The 21,960-nt window shown below is 38.5% G+C and overlaps 1 protein-coding gene and 1 long non-coding RNA gene across 5 annotated transcripts in view; one reads left to right on the top strand and one right to left on the bottom strand.

Moving 5' to 3' along the window:
- Positions 1-21,960, bottom strand: part of ntrk1 (neurotrophic tyrosine kinase, receptor, type 1) — a 223,849-nt gene that overhangs the window by 188,841 nt on the left and 13,048 nt on the right. For 3 of the 4 annotated variants that reach the window (XR_009817612.1, XM_061983101.1, XM_061983099.1), the window contains exon 1: positions 19,280-20,264. The gene's annotated coding sequence lies outside the window, so the exon portion shown is untranslated. Of the gene's footprint in view, positions 1-19,279; positions 20,265-21,960 lie in introns of those variants that run through there. The other variant, XM_061983098.2, reaches the window with a different exon arrangement.
- LOC140679673 (uncharacterized) lies at positions 1,659-19,310 on the top strand. The gene is made up of 3 exons (XR_012051042.1): positions 1,659-1,801; positions 7,647-7,694; positions 18,946-19,310. It is a non-coding gene; the product is annotated as an uncharacterized lncRNA (long non-coding RNA).

Here is a 21,960-nt window from a genome sequence, read left to right as displayed (position 1 = left end):
ATAAATATGTATATATATATATATATATATATATATATATATATATATATATACACACACAGACACACATATATATACATTGTATACACACACACACATATACAATATATATATATATATATATATATATATATATATATATATATACATACACACACACAGTATATATATTATACACACACATGAGCGCATTTATTCAGGTGTCTTTATTCAAAAGGTGCACCAAATGATAAGGCGCATTAAAAGGGGTCATATGAGAAATGTGTATGTATGTATATATATATATATATATATATATATATATATATATATATATATATATATATATATATCGTAATCTAATAATATTTTTGATATATAATTGGATATTATAAACATGTGAAAGTTCGACTCCTACCTTGTTTACTTCCGTGTTACATACAAAGTTTTGTAATCAGTCAGAAATATCAAGCAGTTAAAATGCGCCAAACATGGACAAGTTTAGACAGTGTTTAGCATTTTTCCCCATCATGCATTGTAGTGGTTTTAAATGGATGCAATTTTAAATTATGTGTAGCAATTGGACATTTTTTATGACATCCACAAAGTTCAATGAGCAGGTAGTGTTATGTGTGACCGTGTGCGTTGACTTTTTGTGTTGGCTTAGTTGCGTCATGAGTGGGAAAGGTTGTTCGGATTGGGTCATATACAAAAAATGCTGTGCAGTAAACACTTCAAAGTAAATTTCATGGTTTTTGACCTTATTTACTAACATTGTCAACAAAATGGCAGCAAATTTTCAGCTTATTTGAAATTTTGCTAATAGCGCCCCGCGGGCCAGATTCCTTATTAAACTTGAGACGTCTCATTGGCCAAACTGTAAGAGTAGGCCGTAGTTTGGACACGCCTGCTGTTGGCGGTAATAAAAAATGATGGTTCAATAGAACTATTAGATCAGTAATTCCCCAAACTGCGGTACGCAGGCTCCATCTTGTGGTACGCCAAATAATCACTTAATTATGTGCAATTAATTTTTTATGTTTCGTTATTTAAGTAAAGTGTTTTATTGTCCTATATTCAAACAGTGTTACTGTTCAAACTGTGTGTAATGTTACAGTGCCCAAAAGTATAAAATATACTTATTAAGTAAAACCTCTGCCTTGTTTTTAATGAATACTTAGGCCTGCTACGCTACAGTATTGTAATGCCAGTCATTATGGTGGTACTTGGTGGGAAACGTTTGGGAAGCACGGCTATAAATTGTGCAGGTGTACCTAATGAATTGTCAACTTCTTTACTTTCTCTTTCTTTTTGAGTGTTTTTAGCGAGTGGTTTCTGTTGAAACGAGCTTTATAGAATGAAAGGACCAAATATAGCACACACACACGCACGCGCGCACACAGCGTGAGCAGGAGGGGAAAAGTGGACGAGAGTGAAGCAAAAAGAAAGGAAGAAAATTGAAAAATATAAATGGGAGCAACATGTGGTGGGCGGGGCCTGAGCACAGAAATGCTTTATTATGGGGGCTGGTGACGTCACGTTTACTTCTATTTCGCCTCCACCTGTGTGCTTGGGGGCTGTCAGTCAGTCGTGATAAAACATGCCTACAAAATGATATTTCTGTCACTGCGCTCCGCCGGGGCCGAGCGGACTCCTCAGCCGCTTGAGGCCCACTCCTCCGATCATCGTTGCAACTTGAAATTTATACATAAATAATGTATTTTCTTGTTTTTTAGAGGGCTCTTTGTGCACTAAAAAAGTGCTCTTTATGTGCGTGCGGGCGACATGTAGAGGATGACCCCAGGTGCCTAAATCACTGAAGGTAAGTGTCCATCTTTGTTTTTGATTTCCCTCCATGCATCCATCTTGCACATTATTTGGCCCATATTTGACGTTTTGCTCATTGAGTGCACCATGTGACCATCCATCAATCAAACCGGCGTGAGGTTTGTCAATCAAGTTCAAATACATCCCTGATGAAAAAAACACCTAAGATGATATTTGACGGATATAATTCTGTGACATGTTTACTATTGTGATTGCTAAATGAAGTCACCCTCATGACCTAGGCTTGTGCAGGTGTGCCCATCGTCATCATCATCACCATCACCATCATCATCACCATCAGGCAATGTCTGACTTTACGTTCAGAAATCTTCAGCGTTTGAGAGAAACAACCAAATGAAAATTCCACACCAGCCTCTTCATTAGGTACACATTTCATCCAATCAATTACACATCTAATTTAATTAAAAAAATAGTGTAAATAGGTATACATCTAATTTAATGAATTACATATTTAATTAAATAAAATATAGGTACACACCGAATTAAATAAAAAATAATAAAAATAGGCACACATCTAAATAAAAAACAGTAAAATAGGTAGACATCTAATTTAATTGTTTACACATCTAATTAAATAAAAAAAATAGGTACACATCTAACCTAATCAAATACAAATTCAATAAAATAAATAAAAATAGGTACATATCTCATCTAATTATTTACACATCTAAGTAAATAAAAAATAGTAAATATAGGTACACATGTAATTAAATAACTCATTAATATAGATAGACATCTAATTTATATAATTACACATCTAATTAAATAAAACATAGTAAATAAAAGTAGACATCCAATCTAATCAATTACACATTTAATAAAATAAATAACAAAAATAGGTACACATCTAATGGATGTAATTATACATCCAATTAAATGAAATAAGGTACACACCTCGTAAAAAAATTAAATAAAAAAGTTACACATCAAATCTGATTAATTACACATTTAATTTAAAAAAAAATTATACAAATAGTTGCAAACCTAATCTAATTAAAAAAATATCCCCGACAATATATAATAATGCCAAGTAATGGCATTATTATAGAGGAATGTATTCATGAACAAAGGATATTGTTTTGGGTCTGATTGGATGGTGCAGGGGTGCCTAATCAAGTGTCCCAATGATAAAGATCAGAAAAAGTAGTGAATGGTAGGAGTCAATTGTTTTGTTTTATTATTGTAGAAATAATATAAGTTTATGTTTGCAGAAGGCAGGATTTTATCTTATGGGACTAATAGTGTACGTTATTAGAATTATAAGTAGGATTTATTAGCAGGATTTGTTAGTAGGATTATTAGCAGGATTTATTAGTAGGATTTATTAGTAGGATTACTTGCAGGATTTATTAGTAGGATTTATTAGTAGGATTACTTGCAGGATTTATTAGTAGGATTTATTAGTAGGAGTACTAGCAGGATTTATTAGTCGGATTTATTAGTAGGGTTTATTAGTAGGATTCCTCTAGAACAGGGGTGTCCAATTTTCTTCCACTGACGGCCCAACACTGAAAAATCAAAGCACGGAGGGGCCCTTTTTGATATTTATTATTTTCAAAACCAATACCAATAGTTTTGTTTTTTTTACCTTTGAGGGTCCCCTCAAGTTTGGTCCCGGCTCATAAAAATGTTAAAAATAAGTAACATTAATTTTATTTTTCAACACTTAAATCTCGAAATAATTTCAGTTATATCTGTTGCTATAAAGTTTTAATCATTTTTAATTTTTTATGCCATTTTTTTTTATTAAAGAAAACCCTGTTTTTATAATATTTCCCCCCCCCCCAAAAAAAATCTCAAAGTGGAATATTAGATGTGTAGTTATTTGAGCCTTCAATAAATAGGTCCACATTGATTTTGAGCAATGACAGTTTCAAAAAAATCCCATTAAAATTCTCAGTGACCCATAAGGGTCCCAATCATAAGTGTTAAAAATAAGTCATATATTATTACATTGTTTTCATTTTCAACACCTAAATCTCGAGATCAACTTTACATCTATCTGCTAGAGATGTCCGATAATATCGGCCTGCCGATATCGGCCGATAAATGCTTTAAAATGTAATATCGGAAATTATCGGTATCGGTTTTTTTATTATCGGTATCGGTTTTTTGTTTTGTTTTTGTTTTTTTTATTAAATCAACATAGAAAACACAATATACACTTACAATTAGTGCACCAACCCAAACAAACTCCCTCCCTGGGAGGGTTGTTTCTTTCTGTTATTAATATTGTGGTTCCTACATTATATATCAATATATATCAATACAGTCTGCAAGGGATACAGTCCGTAAGCACACATGATTGTGCGTGCTGCTGGTCCACTAATAGTACTAAGATTTAACAGTTAATTTTACTCATTTTCATTAATTACTAGTTTCCATGTAACTGTTTTTATATTGTTTTACTTTCTTTTTTATTCAAGAAAATGTTTTTAATTTATTTATCTTATTTTATTTTTTTTAAAAGGACCTTATCTTCACCATACCTGGTTGTCCAAATTAGGCATAATAATGTGTTAATTCCTGGACTATATATATATCGGTATCGGTTGATATCGGTATCGGTAATTAAGAGTTGGACAATATCGGAATATCGGATATCGGCAAAAAAGCCATTATCGGACATCCCTACTATCCGCCCATTGTAAGTTTTTGCTAGGTTTTTTTTTTAGTTTTTTTTATGTCCTTTTTGTCAAAAATATGGAAAAACACAAAATATGAAATATGATCCCAAAAATATCTCATCATGGAATATTTGATGTGAAGTAATTGGAACCTTTGATAGGTCAATAATTCAGAACAACACAGATTTTGAATTATTATTATTATTATTAACATTTGAACAATGGCAGTTTAAACATAGAAAAAAAAAATCACACTAAAATTCTCAGGGATCCAAAAGGGTCCCAATCATAAAAGTGTTAAAAAATAAGTCATAAATCTTTTTTTTTTCCACTTTCAAGGCTTACATTTCTAGATCAACTTCAGCTCTATTGATATTCAGTTTCCATTATTTCATGTTTTATGCCCTTTTTGTTAATTTGCCCCAAAATGTCAAAGTGGAATATTTGATGTGAAGCATTTTGAACCTTAAATAGGTTAATAATTCATAAAGGCATTGATTTTTATTTTATTTTTTTATTTTTGGGGACCCAAAAGCGTCCCACTCGTAAAAGTGTTTAAAATAAGTCATAAATTATTTTTTTAATATTTTTTTTGTTTTTATATTACTTTTTACTTTCAACGCTTAAATCTCTAAATCAACTTCAGATCTATTCGATGATTATGTATTTTATGTTTTTTTATGCACTTTTTGTCAAAGAAAACTGTCTTTTTTTTATGGCAAAAACACAAAATATGCAATATTTTCCCCAAAATATTTCAAAGCGGAATATTTGATGTGAAGTAATTGAAGCCTTAAATAGGTCAATAACTCATAACAACATTGCTTTTAATTCATTATTATTTTTCAGTAAAGACAGTTAAAAGAAAACAAAAAAGTCACACTAAAATTCTGAAGGATCCAAAAGGGTCCCACTCATAAAAGTGTTAAAAAATATGTCAAATTTTTTTTTTTTTTTACTTTCAACGCTTAAATCTCTAGATCAACTGTAGATCTATCCGTCAATTATACATTTTTTTTTTTTTTTTTTTGTTTGTTTGTTAGTTTGATGCAAAATTTTCCCCAAAAATGTCACAGTGGAATATTTGATCACACTAAAATTCTCAGTGACCCAAAAGGGTCCCGCTTATAAAAGTGTTAAAAAGGGTAATACTTCATTATATTTTCCACTTTCAACGCTTAAATATCTAGATCAACTTCAGATCTATCTGTTGATATAAAGTTTTAGGTGGAATAGAAAAAAAATATAATAATCCTCACACTAAAATTCTCAGGGATCCAAAAGGGTCCCACTCATAAAAGTGTTAAAAATAAGTCATATATCAGTATTTTTTCCACTTTCAACACTTAAATCTCTAGATCAACTTCAGATCTATATGTTTATATAAAGTTAAATTTTTTTTTGTTTTAAGCTTTTTGTTATTTAAGGAAAACTTTGTTTTTATAACATTTTGCCCTCAAAGAATGTCAAAGTGGAATATTTGATGTGAAGTAATTTGAACTTTAAATAGGTCGTCAATAATTCATAAAAACATTGATTTTAATTTATTATAATTTTTTTAGGCAATGACAGTTAAAGAAATGCTCAAACATTCTTGGGGATCCAAAAAGGTCCCACTCATAAAAGTGTTAAAAATAAGTACTATGTTTTAAAATGTTTCCACTTTCAACGCTTAAATCTCTAAATCAGCTTCAAATCTATTTGTTGATCAAAATGTTTTTAGAATTAAAAAAAAAAAAAAAAAAGAAGAAGTTTCATGCCCTTTTTGTCAGATAAAATGTAGTTTATTTTTCATGGCAACCACACAAAATTTTAAATTTTTTCCCTCAAAAATGTTTAGAGTAGAATATGTTATTAGTATTTTTTATGGGTTTTTTCTTGTTTGTTTTAAGCCCTTTTTGTCAAACAAAATATGTAATATTTTCCCCAAAAATGTCAAAATGTAATATTTGATGTGAAGCAATTAGAGCCTTAAATAGGTCAATAATAGATTTCTCTCTGGGGGGGGGGGTACTAGGATGACAGGGGATGCAAAACAATAACAGTGCAATACTTTTTCATAACATGGTCAATACTGCCTAGTTTCTCGTGTTATATTCTTATTTCACTGTTATATTTTTATTCTCATTGTTGCATTTATTTTTATTCTTATTGTAATATTTTTCTATTTTGTTTCCATTTATACCCCCATTATTTACTTTTTACTTTTTAAATTCAATCTCAATTCTGTACACTGCTGCTGGAATTTTTATTTTCCTGAGGGAACTCTCCTGAAGGAATCAAAGTACTATCTATCTATCTTACTCATAACAACATTCATTTTAATTCAGTATTATTTTTGAGCAATGACAGTAAAAGAAAACAAAAAAAATCACATTAAAATGATCAGGGATCCAAAAGGGTCCAAATCATAAATTTTTTATTTATTTTTTTAAACTTTCAACGCTTAAATCTTTAAATCAACATTAGATCTCTTCGTCGATTATATGTTTTTAGTATTTTTTATGCCTTTTTTGTGAAATAAAACTTATGGCAAACATGCAAAATATGCAATATTTCCCCCCCCCAAAAAATTTCAAAGTAGAATATTTAATGTGAAATATTTGGAGCCTTAAATAGGTTAATAATTCATATTCGTCAAAATATCATTCAAATATACATTTTGGACAAAAAGACACAAAAAAGGTTCTTGTTTGCTCTATATTTTATGACCCGCTCACTGGGCCACTTTAATAGGTACACTTAGTGACAATATCGGTGATTATACGACAAAATGTGCCTTGACAAAGGTAACAGTGCTCAGTGTTGGATGATAGTGATGGTTGCCATGCAGCACACATGGTGTGGTGTTATTGAGACCATGGCAAAGTGCCAATGAGAGGAGACTGACAGACTGCCCTGACGACGGCGAGGGTGTTGAAAACACGGCTGTTATTAAAATTTTTCAATTATTGATCATCATTGATTCACTTCTGTGTCAGTGAATGCAACAGGTCAAGTCGGAATGCAACAGGTCAAGTCGGTTTATTTGGATTTTTAAAAGCCAAGTATTCCTTACGAGGATCGCATGTGATGACCAAAGCTCGAAAAAAAGCAATTGAATCTTTAGAATCGTGGCCAACGGAATTAAACTCTTGCTCTCCATTTTTCCCTTCCAACAATCCAACCTCAGTCATGTCATCATCTCTGCAGGCTGACGGCGAGATCAAGGTGACGCCAGGCGCAGACATCGCTAGCAAGGCAAGCAACAACACGTTGCGAGCAGCAACGCACCGCTAGCAACAACACGCAGTTAGCAACAACACGCCGCTAGCAACAACACGCCGCTAGCAACAGCACTTCAGTAGAAACAACACGTCAATAGCTACAATACATTGGTAGCAACAACACGCAGCTAGCAACAACACGCTGCTAGCAACAACACGCCCGTAGAAACAACACACCGCTAGCAACAGCACGAAGCAGGCAACCACACATCGCTAGCAACTACACACCGCTAGCAACAACACGTCGGTAGCTACAACATGTCGCTAGCAACAACACGAAGCTAACAACAGCACGTCGCTAGCAACAACACGTCAATAGCTACAATACGTTGGTAGCTAAAACACATCGCTAGCAACAACACACAGCTAGCAACAATGCCCCGCTAGCAACAACATGTCGCTAGCAACAACATGTCGCTAGCAACTACACACCGCTAGCAACTACACACCGCTAGCAACAACACGTCGGTAGCTACAACACGTCGGTAGCTGCAACATGTCGCTAGCAACAGCACGTTGCTAGCAACAACACGTGGCTAGCAACAACACGTGGCTAGCAACAACACGTGGCTAGCAACAACACGTCAATAGCTACAATACGTTGGTAGCTAAAACACATAGCTAGCAACAACGTCCCGTTAGCAACAACGTCCCGTTAGCAACAACATGTCGCTAGCAACAATGCAAAGCTAGCAACAACACACAGCTAGCAACAATGCACCGCTATCAACAGCACGCCGCTATCAACAGCACGCCGCTATCAACAGCACGCCGCTATCAACAACACGTCCCTAGCAACAACATGAATGTAGCAACAGTACGCCGCTATCAACAACAGCTAGCAACAATGCACAGCTAGCAACAATGCACCGCTAGCAACAACACGCAGCTAGCAACAACACGCAGCTAGCAACAGCACACCGCTATCAACAGCACGCCGCTATCAACAGCACGCCGCTAGCAACAGCACGTCGCTAGCAACAGCACGTCGCTAGCAACAGCAGTGGATAGCAACAGCAGTTCAGTAGAAACAACACGTCAATAGCTACAATACGTTGGTAGCAACAACACGCAGCTAGCAACAGCACACCGCTATCAACAGCACACCGCTATCAACAGCACGCCGCTAGCAACAGCACGTCGCTAGCAACAGCACGTCGCTAGCAACAGCAGTGGATAGCAACAGCAGTTCAGTAGAAACAACACGTCAATAGCTACAATACGTTGGTAGCAACAACACGCAGCTAGCAACAGCACACCGCTATCAACAGCACACCGCTATCAACAGCACGCCGCTATCAACAGCACGCCGCTAGCAACAGCACGTCGCTAGCAACAGCACGTCGCTAGCAACAGCACGTCGCTAGCAACAGCAGTGGATAGCAACAGCAGTTCAGTAGAAACAACACGTCAATAGCTACAATACGTTGGTAGCAACAACACGGTGCTAGCAACAGCACGCCCGTAGAAACAACACACCGTTAGCAACAGCACGAAGGAGGCAACAACACATTGCTAGTAACAACACGTCTGTAGCTATAACACGTCACTAGCAACATCACACAGCTAGCAACAACACATCGCTAGCAACAACACGTCACTATCACGTAAAACCTTTTGTAAGACGCACAATGTAACTAAAAAAGGAAACATGATAAGATTTCGACAAAAATAGTGTCAAGTAGAAGTTATAATTAGAGATGTTCGATAATGGCTTTTTTGCCGATATCCGATATTCCGATATTGTCCAACTCTTAATTACCGATTCCGATTTCAACCGATATATACAGTCGTGGAATTAACACATTATTATGCCTAAATTGTTGTGATGCCCCGCTGGATGCATTAAACAATGTAACAAGGTTTTCCAAAATAAGAGAACAACTTCAACTCAAGTTATGGGAAAAAAAATGCCAACATGGCACTGCCATATTTATTATTGAAGTCACAAAGTGCATTTTTTTTTCTAACATGCCTCAAAACAGCTGCTTGGAATTTGGGACATGCTCTCCCTGAGAGAGCATGAGGAGGTTGAGGTGGGCGGGGTTGGGTTGGGGCGGTGGGGTTGAGGTGGGGGGCGGGGTAGCGGGGGGGGGTGTATATTGTAGCGTCCCGTAAGAGTTAGTGCTGCAAGGGTTTCTGGGTATTTGTTCTGTTGTGTTTATGTTGTGTTACGGTGCGGATGTTCTCCCGAAATGTGTTTGTCATTCTTGTTTGGTGTGGGTTCACAGTGTGGTGCATATTTGTAACAGTGTTAAAGTTGTTTATACGGCCACCCTCAGTGTGACCTGTATGACTGTTGACCAAGTATGGATGGCATTCACTTGTGTGTGTGAAAAGCCGTAGATATTATGTGATTGGGCCGGCACGCAAAGGCAGTGCCTTTAAGGTTTATTGGCGCTCTGTACTTCTCCCTACGTCCGTGTACACAGCGGCGTTTTAAAAAGTCATAAATTTAACTTTTTGAAACCGATACGGATAATTTTCGATATTACATTTTAAAGCATTTATCGGACAATAATATCGGCAGCCGATATTATCGGACATCTCTAGTACAAATATGCATGAAAACACTCCTACAGACATCACACATGGGACGGCTTAGTAAGTAAGAATGGTTTTAGTTATATTGTAAAACTTACAAACGTTTCTTGGCGTGACGAATGAAGAATCCATACGAGTAAAAACAGAAAGGACAGAACGGCACTTTTACTTCAGGTTTAAAGCGTGAAGCGGAAGGAAATACTGTAGACAGCACCTGCAACCCTCTAAAGTCCAACGCGGTAGTGTCAGAGCTATGCCGTGTGGAACTTCGGTTCCTGGTAGGGCCACTAATGGCGGACAGGTCTGGCACCCAGCGGTATTAGAAGCGCAACCCGGCTAACAGGGCTCCCATGAAAACCCAGGAGACGTCAACCCTCAGGAACCAGCGGCCCCTGGTAAATCAAGCAAGGTCGGCGCCTTTGCAAACGGGGCGCTGCAAAAACTGAAATCTAAGTAAGATTAAATATCTCAAATAAGGGTAATATTTGCTTATTTTCCGTCTGATAAGATAATTCTTCTCACTAAGCAGATTTTATGTTAGAGTGTTTTACTTGTTTTGGTCCTAAATGATCTCAGTAAGATATCACAGCTTGTTGCTGAGATTTGATGACCTATATTGAGTAAAACATGCTTGAAACTAGAATATCAACTGATGCAAACCTGTGTCACCTCCACTCACAAGTATAAATCTGCTTTTTCAAAGTAATAATTTCTTATTTCAAGCATGAAATAAAAAATCACGACTTTGACACAATTGTGTCTCATAATTAAAACAGACTTTGTTGTTTTATTTTCAATGAAACAATAGAAAATACGTACTCGTATAGTAGTACAGTTGGCACAGTACAGCAAACTGACAGTTAATATTTAAACATTTAACATGTGACATCTCAAACAATTTTGAACAGAAATAGTTCATGCACATTCAGATAAATTCTTCAAAATTACAATAAATTAAAAAAATTGGCCAAGGGCCGGGCTGTAAATATATATATATATATATATATATATATATATATATATATATATATATATATATATATATATATAGCACTCAGCATCAAAGGTTGGAATTGGTGGTTAAATCACCAAAATGATTCCCGAGCGCTGCCACCACTGCTGCTCACTGCTCCCCTCACCTCCTAAGGGGTGGAACAAGGGGATGGGTCAAATGCAGAGTGTAATTTCACCACACCTAATGTGTGTGTTACTATCAGTGGTACTTTAACTTTGAACTTTATCGGCACTCCCGCAGGTCTTACAAATTGCTACGGTCTATGAGGAGGACTCCAAGCACACGATGTTTGCGAGTCTTGTGCAGAGGTCCGAATCTTTCAACATCATCAGCAGCACCTGCAGTGGGCGAACTCATCCAAAGGATGGCGCCTTAGCACAAACAATAACACACTTATTCAGTGTATTTGCTTGTTTTCATTTGCCTTATGGCCGTCAGTGAGGAAAAATCTATAAATTAGCCTCGCCGTTTTTATAAACCGCAGGGTCCAAAGTGTAGGAAAAAAAGTAGCAACTTACAGTTTGTAGTCGGCAGTACCGCCGTACGCTTCACTGCTCTCCAGGGGCCTCGTGCAATTAGCAAGGCCCACTAAAACTGGACGTGCGTTCGAATCCAGAAAAGGCCAATAAAGATTCAGATGTATTAAAGTGTGCGAACAAATTCAGGCCCATTTTTGTGTCACATCGCAATCAACGTGGAATTGATCCCAGGAGTTGGCTTGACATGGCAGGCCCGGACCACGCCCCCCATTTAAATATGCAAATCCCACTGAAAGTAGCTCTGTACGCGAAGCAGGAAGTTGGCATGCGGCATCAGCGTGCACTTCCACATCAGTCAGTCTTGATACATCTTGGCTTTGCGTTAAAAAGGGCGTTTTTATGCATAAGCAAGCTTGTTCCATTTTGGTCCATTTTACCCCTTTCAGTTTTAGCCCTGCTTTCAGCCAATCAGAACGTTTCATTGTATCCCATCGTCTACTTGCCCAATGGATCGGTTCTTCAAGGTCTGCACTTCCGCACAGGATGTACCTCGGAAAAAATAGGTCCTCTTTTTGATTTGGATTTTGGCCGCTTAAAACTGTGAATAATTTTATTAAACCATTGCGATATGCCAGAGGTGTCCAAACTGCGGCCCGCCGGCGTGTTTAGCTTGGCCCACGGAAAAATTGCTGCGAGTTTACCGCCATCTTGTGGGCAATGTTAGTAATTCAGAATCAATGACCCCCCCGCAACCCCAAAAGAGACAAGCGGTAGAAAATGGATGGATGGATGGAATTGCACTTTGAAGTGTACACGGCAAAACATGTTTTATATACTATGACGTAGGGTTGTCCCAATACCAATAATTTGGTACCGGTACCAAAATGTATATAGATACTTTTCGATATTTTTCCAAATAAAGGGAACTACGAAAAAGTGTCAATTTTAGCTTTATTTTAACAGAAATGTGTCCTATTGCACTCAAAAAACTATTTTAGAAGGTTAAAATATAAATTAAAGGGCATTAAACTCATCCATCCATCCATCCATCCATCCATCCATCTTCTTCCGCTTATCCGAGGTCGGGTCGCGGGGGCAGCAGCCTAAGCAGGGAAGCCCAGACTTCCCTCTCCCCAGCCACTTCGTCCAGCTCTTCCTGTGGGACCCCGAGGCGTTCCCAGGCCAGCCGGGAGACATAGTCTTCCCAACGTGTCCTGGGTCTTCCCCGCGGCCTCCTACCGGTCGGACGTGCCCTAAACACCTCCCTAGGGAGGCGTTCGGGTGGCATCCTGACCAGATGCCCGAACCACCTCATCTGGCTCCTCTCGATGTGGAGGAGCAGCGGCTTTACTTTGAGCTCCTCCCGGATGGCAGAGCTTCTCACCCTATCTCTAAGGTAGAGCCCCGCTACCCGGCGGAGGAAACTCATTTCAGCCGCTTGTACCCGTGATCTTGTCCTTTCGGTCATAACCCAAAGCTCATGACCATAGGTGAGGATGGGAACGTAGATCGACCGGTAAATTGAGAGCTTTGCCTTCCGGCTCAGCTCCTTCTTCACAACTCAAAGAACAATTTACAATTTTCCATATTACATGTAATCTGCCATAATCAAGGATTTGATTATATTTTAATAAAAAGCTTTATTGACATTATATTAAATGCTTCATGATTTATAGTTGCCACTCCTGGCCTGTGCTTTAAGAAAAATACAATTATTAGCAAGTACTAAAAACAAAACTATGGATGAATGTGCTCATATAAGCCATGTAACAGGCAAAACACACATTTGTTAAAGGTAAAACACAAATTGTAGCAACTTGTTACCAATTTCAGTCATTTTACTTGCATTAGTTGACGCTAATTGGGCGGTCTTAACTCCGCTAATATTTGGCGTCAAGCCAAGCAGCTGTGTGCGTGTCTACTTATCTACATATTTTGTATATACATGTGCACAACAAGGGAGCTAGTTAACTCATGAGAGTAGTGTACAGTATGTGTGTTTGGGAGAATGTCAACGTGTTGGCGAAGTGACGTCAGTGAGTGAGTCAGCGAGTACAGAGAGAGAGAGAGAGGGAGAGAGAGAGGGAGGGAGCGCGCGCTGCGCAGTAAAGTGACGAATGGGTCCGGTTGAGTCCTGCAAAACTAATAATAAAACAACCAGATTGTCACAAATCGGCGGCCTCAAATTCTGACTGGAAAGCGGATCTTCGCAGACCCATTGCGGGGTAAAGTGAACTGAAGGGAACGTCTGCCCTGTGCTCCTCTACTACGGTCTGCATGGGAGCCAAACAGCAGGACAGGTGTAACAACTACATTATTACCTGTCACTCTTCATAACTGCGTGTGCAGATCTAAATGCTTATTATTTAAACGTTTACCTAAGTTTGAAGCAAAGGTGGTAATACTAATCGCCACATTTGGCGAGGCGTGTTTCAAAGCAACACTTGAAGTGCGGCGCTTCGTTGTTTAAAGCGTCACCTTTACCGTTGGTTTTGAAGCCCAAATACTTCCACACTTTATTAACCAGTAGAATTGTAGTTTTTGTTGCCATTCTTCCCCACCACGATGTTATTGCTTGTATGCACTTTGTTTGTGCGTTTTGACACACTCAACATCATGTGCTTTGGCTCTGTAGTCACCGCCACACAGCGGCACTAAGATGAAAGAACGGTACCGGTACTTTTCAAAGGCAGTATAGTACCGATTTCAATCAATTAGTATCGCGGTACTTTATTAGTACCGATATACTGAACAACCCTACTATGACGCATTGCAAACTTTCCCATTCCCACGCATGGCGCAAAAAAAACAACACAAAAAGGCAACACACATACACAAGATTAGACAAAAGGTCCAAGCACAACACATTACTGTGTTCAAAATTACACCCATTTAAATAGCCTGCAACTTTGCCGCCATCTTCAGGTCAATGACCGTGAATTGTGTTTGAAGTGAACACAGAACAGCATTCACTTGTATGCCCCAATCCAAACAACCTTCCCTAGTCATGACGCAAAAAAAAAAAATGCAGCTAACGCCAAAAGTCAACAAACATTGTCGCACATAACACAACTTTGTGGATATTAGAAAAAAAGTTTGAGCACAACACATAGTTCAAAATTACACCCATTTAAATAGAATGGGAAAAATGCAAAACACTCTCTCCACACTTATCCATGTTTGGCGGATTTTAGCTGCTTGATATTTATGATCGATTACAAAACTTTAGGAAGGTCGTCACGTAAGTAAAAAAGGTAAGAACTGAACTTTAACATACTCTTAATATCCAATTATATTAATAATCTATTTAATCTTTAAATTTTACAGTACAAAACTGACAGCTTAGGCACCAGAATTTCACAATAAGATTTATGTTTTTTTTACAGCATTTTATTGTAATTTTTTTTTTTTTTAAATGTAACGGTAAAATTCTAGGTTTGTTGTTTCCCCATTCTATTACTGTAAATAGAAAAACCACCACCGTTTTTTTACAGTAAAAAAACAAAAAACTGGCCGCTCGGTTGCCAGAATTTTATCGCATAAAAACAGTGATACAGTTTTTCCATTTGCAGTCATATGCTGTAAAAACACCGTAAATGTTACATTAAAAAACTGGCAGCTCAGTCACCAGAATTGTACAGTCAAATTTACCGTGATGTCTTTACCGCATTTTAGTGAAAATAGAATAAAAAGAAAAGTATTAAAAAAAAATGTATTCTACAATTGTTGTTTTTACTGTGTATTACTGGAAATAGAAAAACAGTACCATGTTTATTTTATGGTAAAAAAACGGTCGCTCAATTGCCAGAATTTTTGCGCGAAAAAATAGTGGTAATATTTTCCCATGCTGTAAAAAATGATGTGACAGGCCAGATAAAAACACTGGATTTTCCGGTTTAAAACTGACAGCTTAGTCGCCCCAGAATTTTACCCTAAAAATTATTATTTAATATTATAATTTTTACAATGTGATGGGTAACTAGCTTGAAACTGTAAGTCAAGCAGGTATTTAAGTATTATATTACAAACATTTTGGGGGAAATGTATGATAATATGTTTGTTGAATTATTAGATAATGTTTAGGTTTAAAAAATATGTCATTGCATGCAGCACATATATTTTATTCTGTTATAATGGAAAGAACAAGTACTTTTAGTAAGAAACTATTAAGTACTTTATTGATGTATATTTTTTTCAGGCGTTCGCGGGCCATATAAAATGATGTGGAAGTCCAAATAAAATGGTGGAGTGGGCCATGTAAATTATGTGGCGGGTAACATAAAATGATGTGGCGGGCCATTTAAATGTTGTGGCAAGCCATATAAAATGATGTGGCGGGCCATTTAAATGACGTGGCGGGCCAAACTAAATGACGTGGGGGTCATACAAAATGATGTGGTGGGCCTTATAAAATTATGTGGCGGGTAATATAAAATTATGTGGCGGGCCATGTAAAATGATGTGAATGTCTAAATAAAATGGTGGAGTGGGCCATGTAAATGGCGTGGCGGGTAACATAAAATTATGTGGCGGGCCATGTAAAATGATGTGGCGGGGTATTTAAATGATGTGGCGGCCCATAAAAAAATTATGTGGTGGCCCATATAAAATGATGTGGCGGGCCATTTAAATGACATGGCGGGCCATTTAAATGATGTGGCGGGCCCTATAAAATGATGTGGCGGATATTAGAAAATTATGAGGCGGGTAATATAAAATGATGTGGCGGGCTATAAAATGTATGTGGCGGGCCATTTAAATGATGTAGAGGGCCATATAAAATGATGTGGTGGGCCTTATAAAATTATGTGGCGGGTAATATAAAATTATGTGGCGGGCCATGTAAAATGATGTGGATGTCTAAATAAAATGGTGGAGTGGGCCATGCAAATGGCGTGGCGGGTAACATAAAATTATGTGGCGGGCCATGTAAAATGATGTGGCGGGGTATTTAAATGATGTGGCGGCCCATAAAAAAATTATGTGGTGGCCCATATAAAATGATGTGGCGGGCCATTTAAATGACATGGCGGGCCATTTAAATGATGTGGCGGGCCCTATAAAATGATGTGGCGGATATTAGAAAATTATGAGGCGGGTAATATAAAATGATGTGGCGGGCTATAAAATGTATGTGGCGGGCCATTTAAATGATGTAGAGGGCCATATAAAATGATGTGGTGGGCCTTATAAAATTATGTGGCGGGTAATATAAAATTATGTGGCGGGCCATGTAAAATGATGTGGATGTCCAAATAAAATGGTGGAGTGGGCCATGTAAATGACGTGGCGGGTAACATAAAATGTTTGGCGGGCCATTTTAAATGATGTGGCAAACAATAAAAAATGATGTGGCAAGCCATATAAAATGATGTGGCGGGCCATTTAAATGATGTGGCGGGCATTATGAAATGACGTGGCGGGCCAAACAAAATGATGTGGGGGTCATACAAAATGATGTGGTGGGCCATTTAAATGACATGGCGGGCCATTTAAATGATGTGGCGGGCCATATAAATTGATGTGGCGGGCCATATAAATTGATGTGGCGGGCCCTATAAAATGATGTGGCGGATCTTAGAAAATTATGAGGCGGGTAATATAAAATTATGTGGCGGGTAATATAAAATGATGTGGCTGGCCATTTAAATGATGTAGGGGCCCAAATAAAATGATGTAGTGGGCCTTATAAAATTATGTGGCGGGTAATATAAAATTATGTGGTGGGCCATATAAAATGATGTGGCAGGTAATAGAAAATGACGTGGCAGCACATAGAAAATGAAGTGGCGGGCTATTTAAATGATGTAGAGAGCCATATAAAATGATGTGGTGGGCCTTATGAAATTATGTGGCGGGCCATTTAAATTATATGGCGTGCAATATAAAATGACGTGCTGTGCCATATAAAATGATGTGCCGGGCCATATAAAAATATGTAGCGGGGCCTGATTTTGACATGTGTGCAGTAAAGCGTTTGCAAGAAGAAAAACATGTATTCATCTTATCTGCAAGGAGAAGGCCACTAGTCGGCCTTCAGCCAAGGTTGGAGCGCGCTGAAGATGCTGACAAAGCGCACGCACACACGTAGACACACACACGCACACACACACGCAAAGACACACACTGTACATTTCAATCAAGCACTTGAGGAGGGTTTTGTTACATTTTTGTGGCAAGATTCTTCATCTGGCGCAGGCTGGAGGCAACACAAACAATGGAGGAGGAGGAGGAGGAAGACCTTCACGATGGAGGCGTCCAGCGGCGGCGTGGAAGACTAGTGATTTTGTTGTTTTGTCAGCGAGCAGACAACAAGTCATTGTCTCCCTCAGCGCTCTGAGACTCAGCACTGCATCACTTCTTCATACCTTTTCTTTCCTCCGATCAATACCTCAGCAGCTCAGGGATTGATTGACAATAATGAGCTATTTTGCTGCTAATTGCTCTTCTGCTTTGTTTGCAGAGGGACTTTTTATTTGCTTTGTCCAAGAATCATACCTGAAAGCTGCCGTGCTAGCGCGAAAAAGCTATTGTTTTTTGTCATTCTTATTTATTTGTCCATATGTTTATTTTTCAAAACGTTTTACTGTGCACAACAACAACAAAATGCAGCGATTACGGGATATAATGATATTTACATTTTTATTTTGCACATAAATTATTATTCCTATTTTATATGTTTATTTGTTTTACTTTTTCCCAGCTTTTTAATAGGCATATTTTTTAACATCAGAATTCATCAAAATTGTTCTTTATTTTTATTTATTAAATAATTTATATACAGTGAGTATACAGTATTTACTTTATGTTATGATTATTTGAAATATTTATCTTACATAAAGATGTGCTTGAAATAAATACATTTCTTTTTGTGGTGCATATTTGAAAGAAAAAAATAATGTTGATTTCATTTATTATATTCTAAAAATAAAATGTGGAAATTGATGAAAAAATGTATCTTCTTTTTTTTTTACTATTTATTATGATCGTTTTTGTGTTGAAGCAATAAAGGAGGATGAGAAGGAGGAAGAGAATAAAAGAAGGGAAAAAAGAAGGAAAGGGAGAAGGAGAAGAAGAAAGAAAGAGAAAGAGAAGAAGGAAGAGGAGAAGAAGAAAAAGAAGAAGGAGAAGCCAAAAACAAAGAAGAAGGGGAAGAAGAGGGAGGAGAAAAAGAAGATGAATAAGAGGAAGAAGAGGAAAGAGAAGGAGAAGAAGATGAAAGCGAAGGCAAAGAATAAGAAGAAGGTGAAGAAGAAGAAGACAAAGAAAAAGAAGAAGAAGGTGAAGGAAAAGAAGAAGAAGACAACGAAGAAGGAGATGAAAAAGAAGGAGAAGGAGAGGGAGAAGGAAAAGAAGAACAAGAAGGCAGAGGAGAAAAATAAGGAAGAAAAAGAAGAAGAAAAAGAAGGAGAGGAAGAATAAGGAGGAGAAAAAGAAGAAGAAGAATGCTGGTGACTCTAAACCCATTGTGATCTAAGTGAGCACACTGAGGGTAAACAGGGCCTTGGTCTGATCCCTCACCTGCTTGAAGAAGGTCTCCATCAGGTCAGCGAGGGCTTCGACCTGAGCGTGGAAGTTGTCGCTCAGAGGTTTGAGCTGCCGCTCCGTGTTGGCCATGAAAGTCTTGATGATATCCTGGACCTAGGATCTGCTGCACCACAGGCAGGATCTTTGCGCGGCTTCCTACACGTAAGCGCTGTAGAACAGGAGTGTAAGGTCAGAAACATGGAAGGTAAGAGCATTGATTGGATGAAGTAGTGAAGTGAAGTGTGAAGTGAATTATATTTATATAGCGCTTTTCTCTAGTGACTCGAAGCGCTTTACATAGTGAAACCCAATATCTAAGTTACATTTAAACCAGTGTGGGTGGCACTGGGAGCAGGTGGGTAAAGTGTCTTGCCCAAGGACACAACGGCAGTAACTAGGATGGCGGATGCGGGGATCGAACCTGCAACCCTCAAGTTGCTGGCACGGCCGCTCTACCAACCGAGCTATACCGCCATAAGTAAATTATTATGTTCTGTATATATATATATATATATATATATATATACACACACTCACACACACACACACACATACATACACATGTATATTAGGGTTGTACGGTATACTGGTATTAGTATAGTACCGCGATACTAATGAATCAAATTCGGTACTATACTGCCTCTGAAAAGTACCTGTCCCCCCCCCCCCGTCATTGTGACCTTGTGTCATTGCTGGTTTACGAGCAGACAAGCGTGTTCGGCAGCGCACAATCACGGAGTACTTACAAACAGACAATGTATGTAGACAGAAAATGGAGAGGGACGCATTTTGGCTTAAAAACTAACAATAAAAGTGAAGTTATAACACTGAGACGCCCACCGAAAGAGGTGCTTTAAGACATGGCTGCCTAGCTAGCTAGCGGCTAAAGTCCATCCGCTGTCTGCAGTGTTTTAGCTTTTTCTAAATCACTAATCCTCGCCTCTATGGCGAGAAATAAAGTACATTTCTTACAAGTATCATCCCTGCAGGACGAGGAATAGCTAAACATGCTTCACTACACACCGTAGCTCACCGGCGTCAAAATGTAAACAAACGCCATTGGTGGATCTACACCTAACATCCACTGTAATGATACCAAGTACAGTAGCGTATCTCATCGATACTACCATGATTAAGTCAATGTTTTGTTGGCATCACAACATCTTTTGTTTTTTAAAAAGTTATACTATGTTTACAAACTCAGGAAATATGTCCCTGCACACATGAGGACTTTGAATATGACCAATGTATGATCCTGTAACGACTTGGTATCGGATTGATACCCAAATGTGTGGTATCATCCAAAACTTATGCAAAGCATCCAAACAACAGAAGAATAAATGATTATTACATTTTAACAGAAGTAGAGATAGAAAATGTTAAAAGAGAAAGTAAGCAGATATTAACAGTAAATGAACAAGTAGATAAATAATTCATTTTCTACCACTTGTCCTTCAGAAATTTGACAAAATAATAGAATGATAAATGACACAATATGTTACTGCATATGTCAGCAGACTAATTAGGAGCCTTTGTTTGTTTACTTACTACTAAAATACAAGTTGTCTTGTATGTTCACTATTTTATTTAAGGACAAACTTGCAATAAGAAACATATGATAAATGTACCGTAAGATTTTTTGCTCAAATAAAGCCATTGATGCCATTTTTTTTGTGGTCCCCTTTATTTAGAAAAGTATCGAAAAGTACCGAAAAGTATCGAAATAATTTTTGTACCGGTACCAAAATATTGGTATCGGGACACCACTAATATATATACATACATATTACGTATTTACACATGCATACATACATAAACATATATGTATACATACACACACATATATAAATCTGTATGTATACATTAGAGATGCGCGGATAGGCAATTATTTCATCCGCAACCGCATCAGAAAGTCGTCAACCATCCGCCATCCACCCGATGTAACATTTGATCAGAACCGCACCCGCCCGCACCCGCCCGTTGTTATATATCTAATATAGACGATGCAAGGCATTAGTGAGGTTATAAAGCTTTTGCCTGTTAAAGAAAGGAGACTGATCCAATGCAGCACAGACATTCGCGTGCCACGCTGTCACGACCCAGACGCACACCAGTGCGCAATCATATGGGAGCCGCGCTGAGCGCACCTCCGAGCGCGTCTCGCTGACGGCGACGGCCGGGTATGGGCCCAACGCTCCAGCGCCATCCATTTTCAGGGCTAGTTGATTCGGCAGGTGGGTTGTTACACACTCCTTAGCGGGTTCCGACGTCCATGGCCACCGTCCTGCTGTCTATATCAACCAGGGTGAGCCCCACCCCTTTCGTGAGCGCACTGCGCGCGGAGTGACCCCTGTTACGCGCCCCCGGCAACAGGGGTGGCGGGCAGGTAAGCTGCGCGCGCGGAGTGACCCCTGTTACGAGCCCCCGGCCACGGGGGTGGCGGGCAGGTAAGCTGCTTACCTGCTGCGCGTGACGCCGGCCGCGGCGAAGGCGGACGAGGCGGGGTGTCGGTGCGGTGGGCGCGGTGGTGACCCTGGACGTGCGTCGGGCCCTTCTCGCGGATCGCCTCAGCTACGGCTCCCGGTGGGGCCCTCTCGGGGGAAGGGGCCTCGGTCCCGGACCCCGGCGAGGCGTCGGGGGCCTTCTCCGCTCCGTAAAAGTGTCCATCTCTTTTT

Source organism: Nerophis lumbriciformis, linkage group LG21 (genome assembly GCF_033978685.3).
Source record: "Nerophis lumbriciformis linkage group LG21, RoL_Nlum_v2.1, whole genome shotgun sequence".
In the NCBI taxonomy this organism is placed as follows: Eukaryota; Metazoa; Chordata; class Actinopteri; order Syngnathiformes; family Syngnathidae; genus Nerophis; species Nerophis lumbriciformis.
The sequence above is the reverse complement of the archived record's forward strand: the minus strand, read 5'-3'. Positions and strand labels throughout refer to the sequence as shown.